We start from the raw sequence: 12,754 nt of genomic DNA, 5'->3' as shown, positions 1-12,754 counted from the left end.
TAGCTCACATGGTTTGTATTGTTGGGTATTTGGTTTGTCCTACATAGACCAAATCTCAAATTTCCAAGTGCTTTATATTACCAAGGTCATACATAATATTAAATTGCCTAACTATCTAGTTGGGTTCAATACATATTAAATATCAAGAGGGCCTTGGTCTCTTCGTGACAGGGTGTGGACGAGGCTCGGCTCGGCTCTGTCCGACAGTTATCGTCGGTTACACCCGACAGTTAACACATCCGACATATTAGGCACGGGAATAGACCCTGACCCGTCTGGGAACCCGGTCCACCCGCCCCAGTCGGGGACGGGGATGGGGACGGGGATCCCCGTTTGTCTCAAACCGAGGATGGGGACGCGGACGGTATGGTACTCCTTGCCCCGTACCCGTTATATATATATATATATATATATATTATTTTAACTAAGGCGATAATTCATAATTTCCTATTTTCTAACTAGGTTTATAATCTAAATTTTTTATTTTTGAATGTTAATATGTAATATTTTGGATGTCAAGTCAAAATACAATTACTCGATAAGTTCTGTATATTACTCGATATGATTTTATATTACTCAATATCTTTTTGTACATGTGACTTTAAGTTTTTTTTGGATTAAATTGAATTTTTTTGGTTTTAGGTTATTAGTTCTTATGTGATGTTATGGTTTTTTTTTAATCAAAATAAATTCATTTTGGTTTTAGGTTTATTGAAAATGTTTGAGATTTAAACATGTATGATTTCTCACATATTTAATTTAAAATAATTTACATAAACGGAAAAAAAATCCCCGTACCCCGTTGGGGATGGGGATCGGGATGTGATTATATTCCCCGACGGGGATGGAGACGGGGTCGGGGATAGAGATAAGCAATCGGGGACGGGGATGGGGATTAAGGTCCCCGCCTCATTCCCATGCCTACAACATATACCTCCCCAATTCTTGCTTTTTGAACGGGTGTATAGAAAATTCTGGGTTTTTTTTTGCCTCTCTGTTCTAATCGGGATCATATGGAAGATAATCGGTTCGACGGGTTCAAGTTTGTTTCTTGAACAGATTGTTGTATCCTCTAGATAGACGTCCAATTCACCGGATGAAATTCTGTCTAAGGACACTGCTACTGCGGCCTCAATCTTACACTTGTTCTTCATTGGATTCACATCAACATAATCAAGTTAGTTATCGAATTCTTACTCATTTCATTGTCGTTTTTCTTCTTTAATTATACATATATATATATATATATATATATATGTTGATCATATATATAAATTTCTGGTATTGTTTCAATTCAATATTGTAATACAAATGAAATTACATTTCTAAATCTAAGTAATAACATGCATTTGTCGATTTAGACGATTGAACCAAATTGTTTAACTTAACATAAAATAGGTGTGACCTTATTTAGGTATTTAATTATTAGATTCTTGGTAAATTGGTCACAACACGTGATCAAAACTTTGAAAAGAAATAGTGAATCACCAAGGTGTTTCCCATACGTTCACGAAAATTCAAAACTCCACGTTTTCTTGTACATTCCAATTTTTCCAAACCAAATAGTGCAAATAATATAAAAATGATAAAATATACAAAAACGTCATTATTTTTTTGGGAAAAGTCTAAAAAAAATTAATGAATTTTAGTGTTTGGAATAATTAAGTCATTGGACATTATAAAACCTGTTAAATAACTTTTTGGACTTTCTAAAACTTGTTAGATACATTCTTATGACCTATAAAACTTGTTAATATAATAAAATAATGAAAAAAATCTGGAAAAAAAAATGGACTTTCATATATTTATTTGTGTTATAAATGGGTGTTTGAGATTGTTTATTTAAAACAACTTGTGTTTTTTTTTAAACTTGTTTATCAACTTATGTGATGTTAAATCATAGTTTTATAAAAAGTGTTTGGATTATATTATGGTCAAAGGCAGAAGGCCATACAGGCCTTTAGGGGTCATGGCCCCTGAGCTTTTTTGGTTCAATAAGTATGTATATATATATATATATATATATAGAGAGAGAGAGAGAGAGAGAGAGGGGTGTTTGGTTCAAATGTTTACCAAGTTTATTGTGTTAACTTTGTTAACCAATCTTGACCATTGATTCTTACATTAAACGGTTGTGATTAGTCATATTAAAATTTTAACTTATTAAATTTACAATTTCACAAGCATATGTGAAGTAAGTGAAAAAAAGTATTTATGTAAAATATAATGTGCATTTGATACCATCAGTTACCAAAACAATAAATATCGTTACCAAAGTGTCTTGAAGCATCTCGGAACAGGTATGAACACAACATGAATAGTTATGAACACAATAAGAATAGTTGCTACACGAAAGATAAGAAATTAAAAAAAACAATTATAAACACAATATGAACAGCTCAAACAATAATTCATTCATTATGAACACATTCAGGAGTCAGCTACTGTTGAGAAATGCAGCTAGTGTACATATGAACACAATATGAACAGTTTGTGAACAATAGTTCTTTCATTATGAACACAAAACGACATATACAAAATCTTTCAATCAGTTATGAACACATGTGAAATGTGTGTCAACTATATAACCATATGCAAGATGATGAACGACCCATTTGAACAAGTACGAACACATATGGTCTTATCGAGAGATGTCTAGAACATATATGATCACAACATGAACATATACATTTATACACATTTTGATGTTCACATGTTCACATAATTGGATATTCAATAATAAGTTAACAAAAATTATAAGATTTTATGATTTTGTAACTCCCAATTAATGATATGAAGTTACATAAAAAAAAAATTACATATTTACCCTTGTCATTAAATTTTAAGATAAATAGAACCTATATATAAGATAAATTGTCATTGGTTGAAAATAGTTAACATAATAAACTTGGTTAATATTTGAACTAGATTCTCTCTCTCTCTTTATATATATATATATATATATATATATATATAAAAGATGGCAAATCTAATACAAATCATCGAATCAATTTCAATCATCTATCTAGTCTAACGAATACACGGTTTCATAAATATATTGATCGTTTTTTGATATAAAAAGCGTTGATTATAACTAATTAACTCTAATCATCTTTCATAAATATTCAAATTATAATAAATAAAAATTCATCATTTCCATTAAAAAAATCTTAATTGATGGTTTGGATTTGATTTATCCTCTATATTAAAATAATATATTTTAGAAAAAAATATATATGTAAAATAACATAAATACCCCTCAACTAATAATACATTGACTGACGTTTTTAATACGAACTAAGAAGGACCATTGCTAACGTTAATAAAGTTCAAAAAAAATTGTTCATAGTTTAATATAAACCACATGAACCAAAATTCTAGTCTAAACAAAATTGTATCATAGTAGTTTCTAGAATACTTTTGTTTGATACCAAAAATACAAAAGTATTTTTAAGAGAAATTTGTTTTGACTAACTTTTCTACACAAAGAAATAAAAAGCAAAGACTTCAAAAGTCAACTTTTTGAAGTGTAATTTCTGTAGTCGGTAAGATTAAAAAAAATAAAAAGTAAAATTAAATTTTATGTGTTATAAAAAAAATTCAAAAAATAAAAATCATGTTAATCCATTATGAGACTTTAAAATTTGTTAGTTCTATCAAATGTTATTTTGAATTAATTTTTTTAAAATAAATGTTCACGATAAAAAAACATACAATTTTATAAATTTATCATATTTTTTAAATAATTAAATGATATATTTATCCTTGATAATGGAGATAAAAAAAATTCTATCTTATATTTGAAAGTAAAATAAGAAATTAGAAATTTATTTTTAAAAGGGAATATTTATTTTACAAGATACTAAAATAGTAATATAAATATTTAATTTATAAAAAAGGAATAAAATAAATACGTTGACTTTGAAAAAGATTAAGAAATAATTGGTTTAGAATTTTTGAGGAGAAGGTGTACGGAAGGCAGGGTCCATTAAAAATCTAGTCCACGAATTCGGCTTACTTATCCGGTCCCATGTGCTTATATTTTCGGGAATTTTGAATATAAGTTATCAAGCTCTAATAAAATCTTGCTATTTTATCAAACCGAATATTAATTTAAGGGCTGTTTAGCAGTTGTTGAATGATTTGTTATAAAATGATTAAAAGGCTCTGATGATATAATGTAAAATAAATTATAATTGTTTGGTAATTGTTTTACAATGAAATTAGGGTGCCGAATGGTTAAGGAAGACTCACGATACAAAATCAATTAGAGTGTTTTAGAAACATTAAAAGACAAACTTTTTTTGTCAAACAATATTTCCCTTTTAACGTTTCAGATGTTGCATCTTAATGCAACTATTAAGAGGTAAACAAACAACCCCTTATTTAATTATTTTTCACAATTTGGATATTTTTCTTAATTAACATTTTTCTATTAAATTTATAATATTAAGGTGTTGTTTAAAAGTTATTTGTTTACCTCTTAATAGTTTCATTAAGGGTCAACCTTTGAATCGCTAAGAGGTGAATCTTGTTTGACAAATTTTTTTTTGTCTCTTAATGGTTTTAAAATCCTCTAAATGATTTTGTATCATGGACATCCCTTAATCATTCAGTGTCTTAATTTCATAGTAAGAAATTAGCAAACAATTACATTTCATTTTGTACTATGTAATGAAAGTCTCTTAATCATTCTGACCACTTAATCATTCTACACCAAACTATTTAGCAACTGCCAAAGAGCTTAGTTGGTTTTTCATTAAGGTGTTGTTTGGCAAACTAGTTGATAAGATGACTTGTACCTAATGAACAAATCATGTTTGACAAAAATTAACTGATAAGAATGTAAAATGATCAAAAAGAACATCTTTCAAAATTAACCAATTATAATTAAAACAAGTCTCTAATGGTATAATATATTAATTACTGCAAAATAAGTATAACTTTTAAAAACAAAATAAATATAACTTTTAATTTTTATGTTACATAAACATTGTTAAAATTGTTATATTTGCCTTTTAAAAACCAAATATATTGTTTGACAATTTTTATATTTCTAAGTCTTGTATTAATAAAGTTGTCTTTGTAAATTATTTTGTCTGGTATAAATTAAAAATATATATGATAAATAACGAATTTTCAGAAAATGTCAAATTTCATCTAACACATGTTAATCACACATTAACAATGAGTATTAAACTAAACAATTTTCAAATAATAATACCCTATACAAGGTTTTTGAGATCTAGTTTTCTAAATTAATATATGTTCAATTTTCATACAGAGTAAATTACATTACTGGTTTATATGGTTTGCTCAAAGTTTGGATGCAGTCACTATTTTGAAATAAACATATTTAATGTTCTCGTGGTTTGCATTTCCTTATAAGATGGGTCCTTGTCATAATGTCATCAAGATTACCTCCTTTAAGTCAGAGGAAAATTGTCAATTTATAATACATTTGTTGTACAAGAGACCCATCTTGTAAGGAAATGCAAACCACGGGAACATTAAGGAAATGCAAACCACATTAAGGAACATTAAGGAAATGCAAACCAATGGTACAAGTCTATAATACATTTGACGATGAAAAGGAAAAAAATCATTTCCCACTTACGGTGTCTTCTGCCTTCTTTGGCTGCCTTCTGTTTCTTCGACGAACTCCATCTGCCTCTTCGCCCTTCTCTGGCGTCCTCCCGTTTCTTCGGTGAACTCCATCTGCCTCCTCGCCCTTCTCCGGCCTTCTCCCTTTTCTCCGAGCACCACCATCTCCAGCAACTTGAACATATATAAATCGAAAACGCGAAACAGATCTAAAGGATTGAATATATCCGTATCTTGAACTTTTTTACAATCAATTTTTTAGATATATAAAACCACATTTGCATGTGATGACGAACTCATTTTCGATGAAGATTCACATAGGTTGTACACCTTGTTTTCAATGAAAATTCACACAAGTTCAATTTTCTGGTCAACTATGAAAAATATGCAAAACCCATAAGAACACTATAATGGATTCGTGTGTTTTTGGATTTTACACTGGATGAAACTTGTTAGGTCACCTATTGATATGGTGATAACCTACTGGTCTATTTCTCTATCCTATCAACATTTAGCAGTTATTAGTTTTTTTGTATATTGGTGTCTTGGTATTTACTTAAAGTCGTTGGCAAAATCAAAGACTAGCCAATGTGAAGACAGAAGGTCGCCGATGCGGTAGTGTGGATAAACTGTCTAAATTATACATCAAGACTCCAAAGTAGCTAATTTGGATATTAAATATGTTTTGAAGGCACTAGTCGATTGAAGAAAGATCTTCATGTATTGAGATTTATAAGTAGTTGTTTGAAGCTACTAATCTATCCAAAGAAGATCTCCCTACAGACTGACCATATCTCTGCAAAATATGTACCTGATAAAGACATTCCTTATCAGTAGGTTTTTCTTTGCATGAACAGTGCTATATGCACACAATGTACGATGAAAATGATGTATCAACTATGGTCAAATCAACCCCTGTTTTCGTATCCTAAGGTGAAAAATGTTTCCATGCATTTAATGCATGAATGTAGTATAAAAGGCAGGGTGCATCTTTCATGCAATCTACGCTTCCTCAAAGAATTTCTAAGTGCATTCTCAAAGCAATCGGCTCACTTCCACTACTTTCCTATGTGTGAAAAGAACCTTAATGTTATTCATTTCCTTGCAAGTACTCTCTATGTTGTTCTTGTAAGTTCTTCCATGTAGAAGATTGTGGTTATCCTTTCCTTCTTCAGCAACAATCTGTATTGTATCTCTGTATGTTAATTTTGATACTCATCAATAAGAATTAAAAAAATCAAAAGAATATGAGTAATTGTATTCAACCTCCCCCCTTCTATAATTACTTTATGTTTACATATCATTCGGCACCAACAAAACCCCTCAAAAACCAGCATACAATTTCTAGTTTTAACGAGTGTGCATGGCTTTTAGATTTTACCATTATGTGCGTGCAAAGAGTCAAAGACATATCTAGAAAAATTTTGAAATGGTTGCACCAAATAACTATTGTAATATAAAATAAAAACTAATCAAAAATACGATTTTAATCAATAGATTAGTTACTAACAAAAATTAACCTCAGATATTAATAAATTATTCTCAATTTCAAGAATATTCCATGTTTTTTTATAAAAATTTAAACAAATCCTTAAACTTTTAATAGTTATGGTACACAACGAAATCTATAGTTTTACCATTATCAAACTTATAGTTTTACACACTATGAAACAAAATTTGTGGTTGCATGGGATACTAACATTACTTCATGTGGATATGTCCTTATCATAACTCATGTGACTAATTAATGTTAAAAATATGTTATTTTTATTTTTGTTAACATAAAAAAATATAATTAATTTTAAAAATATTTAATATTGGGCTCGTTTCGAATGTATCAACAAGACCTTTCTAATGATATTATTTTGAAAAAAGAAATATATATATTTTTAATGTATCTTAGCTAATAGTTAATTAATTAATATGATAAGAATATGAAATGAAAATTGAAAAATAAAAGGAAGTAAATTTGAAGCCTAATTGTTATTAATTTTATTAACTATTACGGTTAAGTGAGTTGATGCCTTAATTTTCTGTTGTTGGATATAGTTAGAGTTCGGGGTTGTTTGTTTACCTCTTAATAGTTCCATTAAGAGGTAATCTCTGAATCGTTTGGAGGTGGATCTTGTTTGGCAAAAAAAAAAAAATATGTCTCTTAATGGTTCTAAAACCCTCTGAATGATTTTGTATCATGGGTCTGCCTTAACCATTAAGAGCCCTAATTTCACTGTAAACAATTATCAAACAATTATAGTTTATTTTGCACTATATCATGAGAGCCTATTAATCATTCTGACCACTTAATGATTCTACACAAAACCATTCAGCAACTGCCAAACAACACCTTCATTAGTTGATGATTGATTGTTAGTTTTTTTGTTAACGGTTATTGTTAGGGTTTGTTAGTTGATACCGAAATGTTAATTACGTGTTAATTGTTTTATTATTTTACTAGAAAAATAGAAAAAGAATTAGGGAAAAAAGGGCCAACATCCGAAACTCATAGAGGTGGTAACGGTTCTTGTAATATTATCCAACATAATTCTACTCATTCGATACCTAGAAAATTATCAACGACTCTTATTTTTATGTTTTTTATATTTTATATTTTTTGAAGAAAAAATATAATACTTCTTAATATGTTTTATAAAGGAGTTTGGTTACTTTTAATGGTCACCCCATCTGTCTTTATAATTATATTTGATACATATAATCTAACCTAACCTAATATGATCTAATTAAGTTTAAAAAATTGTAAACAAATGAAATTGTCCCTAATTAATGGATGATAGTTGACTCTGTTAATATAAGTGACGCGACTTATGACGAGATGCAAATCACGGGTACGCTAAATATACTCATCTATATTATATTATAAAATATTTGACAAAAATTTTTAAAAATCATTATTTATGCATGAAGTATTGTTTATTAATGCATATTACTTAAAATTTAAGATTAAAAGCAAATTGTGCATAAGTACAACTTATTAAAACTTCATTTTTAAATTCGTATAACTAACTGTAGATTAACATAATTAAATATAAAATAAACATCTTATTTTAAATATAAAAAATCTAAAATATAATTAAGATAATTATTGAGTTCAAACAGAATCATTATCTTTATAAAAATTATATTGTTAAGTCACAAATAAATTATTTCGATATTAGACCTAAATTAAATTAAAGAAATTGTACAAAAAAAGAGCTTTTAAATACTTAATTTGATATTAATATCGATGTACTTTTTCAAAATTTTATAATATCTTCCAATTTATTTTTATTCAAATGTAAAAATATTGTCTTTTTCAAAACCACATAAGTGATATTATATCAATAAAGGCAAAAAATAAAACGAAACGTTAAATAAAGATGTATCTCGTTGCATTACACGAATACCTTTCTAGTTTTAAATAAAGACGATGTCCAAATTTTGAGTAAATCACAAAGACCAACCGTGTAATTTACTCTTTCATATATTTTTTCTATTTTATGATTTGTTGTTGTCTGATGATCAACGGGTCTCTTTTTTTTTTTTTTTTTTTAAAGAAAATACATCTTAATCTGTTTTATAAATGGAGTTTCGTTGCTTTTAATGGTCACCCATCTATCTTTGTAATCGTATTTTATATTTCATGATTATATTTTTCCTAATAATAAATAAATGATTCTTTTTATTTATAAATAAAATTAGAAAAATTTTAGATCCGGTTCCAAAACTATGTCATTGTTAACGAAACTATTACTTGATTCTTTCTTTATTATAAATTTGTCATTGAAGTTTAAATATCGACTGCTTTTGGTCCTTCTCACTAACAAACATTAAGTTTTTTTGGTCAATTAAGTCCAATTAAATAAGGGACAATATGGTCATTTTACATTTACAACTATTTTAGGTTTTTTTTGGCAAATAAAAACCCTAAGGGTGCGTTTGGTACGTGGAACAGGGTGGGACAGGACAGGACAGGACACACTTGTCCCATGTTTGGTGTGTTTCTAAATGGAACTAAGTGGAACTAAGTGGAACATACATGGGACAGGCTTGTTCACCCTCTCGCCCTGGAACTAAGTGGAACAAGAGTTATTTGACAAATATACCCTAAATCTAATACCCATCTACCGTCTCAATCCATCTCCATCGTCTTCTTCAAGCCACTGCCACCTCCATCTCCATCTCCATCGTCTTCTTCACCGCCACCTCCATCTCCATCGTCTTCTTCAAGCCACCGCCACCTCCATCTCCATCTCCATCGTCTTCTTCACAGGAGACCTCCATCTCCATCGTCTTCTTCACAACGAACCTCCATCTCCATCGTCTTCTTCACAGCTTTTTCACAGCAGACCTCCATCCCCATCGTCTCCTCCACAGCAGACCTCCATCTCTATCGTCTTCTTCACAGCCGGCCTCTGCCTCCATCTCCACCGTGTCCTCCATCTTTTTTTAAGGTAAAACTATCTCTATCTCTCTCGCTTGTCTTCTCCACAGCAGGCCTCTGCCCATTTCTTCAAATTTTGCTACTACATCGCTTGTCTACTTTCGTTTGAATTAGGAAAATCATGTGAGAAACTGCTTGAATTTGAATATTATCTTGTTTAGGGTTTTTGTTTCGATTTAGGAAATTTGTTACTGCTTGAATTAGGAAATTCATGTATTTTGTTTCAATTTTTTTCTATTTTCGAGGCTTAAATGTGAATTTTAACTAGTAATTTTTGTTAATTAGACGTAATTCACTCAAATGTTTGATTTAGGGTTCTTAGGATTGTTCATTGTTCATTGTGTTGTGATATGTAGTTATGTATTTGAAATGTCACTGGGGGTAAATTGGTCATTTTAACCAGTTTTGTCTTGTTCTGTCCTGTCCTGTTATGTCTTACCAAACGCTGAACACCTGTCCTGTTCTGTTCTGTCCTGTCATGTCCTGTCTGCGTACCAAACACACCCTAAATGATTATTATATGTTCTATAACGTTATAAGTTCTTTTATACATACATATATATATATATAGGGGTCGGTTCAAATAAGAAGTTAACATGAGAATGTAAGAAAGAAATGAAGTGTTCATATGTGAATTACTAAAAAATCTTGAAAATTTTATGTGAACATGTATATGTAAACTGGCGTTATAATTTATTCATATGTGTTTACATATGCATCTTCAAATAGATTTTTTCGAGAATTTTATAATTATTCACATATGAACATTCTCTCATCCTTCCATTTTTATTTTGTCAGGATGTTTAATTTTCTTATTTGAACATCCATATATATATATATATATATATACACACACACACACATACATATAGACAAATGTGTGTGTACAACATTGAAGTGTCACTTCCTTTCTCGTAACCTCTTTCCAACAGCTCTTCCCTTTCCCCGGCAACATTACTTCTCTTTCTTCTTTGGCGATACTCTCCTTTCACCACCATCACGGCTATGAAACTAATTATACCCAAGAATTTATTGCAATCACCATTTAGTCTCTCTCGGCCAATTTCAATAACTATCATGACTGACCCACTAAATTACTTAAACATAGATTGCAAAGGTTAGAGGTCGTCATCATTCCTTTCAATCTATGTTATATTTGCTATGTACTGGTGGTCGTGACCACCTTTAGCACAAACCATTATCGTTGTTGGATTCGCAACCACTTTTCTACTCCCACCATCAAATCGATCATGACCACAACTAAATCGAACATCATTGCTATCAAATACGTATCCATTGTTGTCAAAGAGATCTCCATATCCGCTATAGCCAAAACAACCACCATACGAGTTTCGATCACAATTCACACCAAAAATGGTCTCGCCACCACCAAAACTTGTCGCTGTCGCTTTCACAATCTTCCCTTAGTAGGATTCCAAGCCGACTTTCTCATATATGTTGCTCCATCAACTACCCTCTTATATTTTTTGCAGTTAGTCTTCATTGTGTTCTACATTAATAAAGTTGCATGTGTTTTAGCGTCGAGCAAGAAACAAAAAGTGATAAAGTTACAAAGTGTTCGAGGTATTGACAAGAATTTTAGATGTGCTTGCTTACAGTGCAATGATACAATGTTGGTTTCTTGTGCAGATGCAGAGCAGCAGACCGTGAAATTTATGGCGATGATCAGGAAGGGCCATGAGAGGAAGGCCAAGTGAGAAAAATGTCTTATTCCCAAAACTAAAATTAAGATAACGGAAATTGTAAAATAACCATATTACCCCTTATTTAATTGAAGTTAATGGACTTTAGTAAGAAAGACCAAAAACGGTTGATTTTGTACATAACGGGCACAAATTTGTAATATATTAAAAATAGCGACCAGTTTCGTTAAAGATGAAATAGTTGAAGGACCCATCCAAAATTTACTATTAAGTCGACCAAGACACTTCGTACAACAAGTACATAATTTCCAATAATTCCAGGTCCGAAGATTCTCCTAAATTTCTTCACACGTCACGGAGACCATCTAATAGAATTAAAATAATAGAAAATTTTAATTATTTTATTTATTTATTATTTATATAAATTAAATTAACTGTTTTTTTATTGATCATGCTACCCACCATTCATTTGTAGCCATTTCCAAACCACCCTTCACTTCTAGAAATGAGCAGCATCTACGTTATATCGTTTAAACATATAACACGTTATATATAAATATCATACATATATATATATATATATATATGTTGTAATTATACGGATTAAACCGTATAAACAAAGAAATGGTTACTTATGTATAAAATTTTTGTGCCATCAAGGTTGTCGTGAAGGCTTATGGTTTAACTAAGGTTTTTTGTGACGGATTTTTTAAGAACGGCTATTTTTCTATGGTTTTCCGTATGTTCTATCTAACAAATTATAAATCGGAGACGTAGTTGTGAAAATAACCATATCAACCACAAGTAATTATTAATTTTTTTAATTATAAATATATAAACACCGTTTATTATTTCCACAATCATAAAGTCAATCACATCATTACATTTATTCTTATATTAATCAATAGCATTTATATTAGTTATAAAGACTATCCGTACAATTTAAATCTAATTAAAACAACACCGACAGTTCAACACGTATATATTTTTTATAATAATTTCTTTTTCGTTATAAATACCTTTCATAAGAAAACAAATAATAATAATA

The sequence above is a fragment of the Cynara cardunculus genome, assembly GCF_001531365.2.
Source record: "Cynara cardunculus var. scolymus isolate 2C chromosome LG 2, CcrdV1, whole genome shotgun sequence".
NCBI classification, from domain to species: Eukaryota; Viridiplantae; Streptophyta; class Magnoliopsida; order Asterales; family Asteraceae; genus Cynara; species Cynara cardunculus.
Note: the sequence above shows the minus strand (reverse complement) of the source record.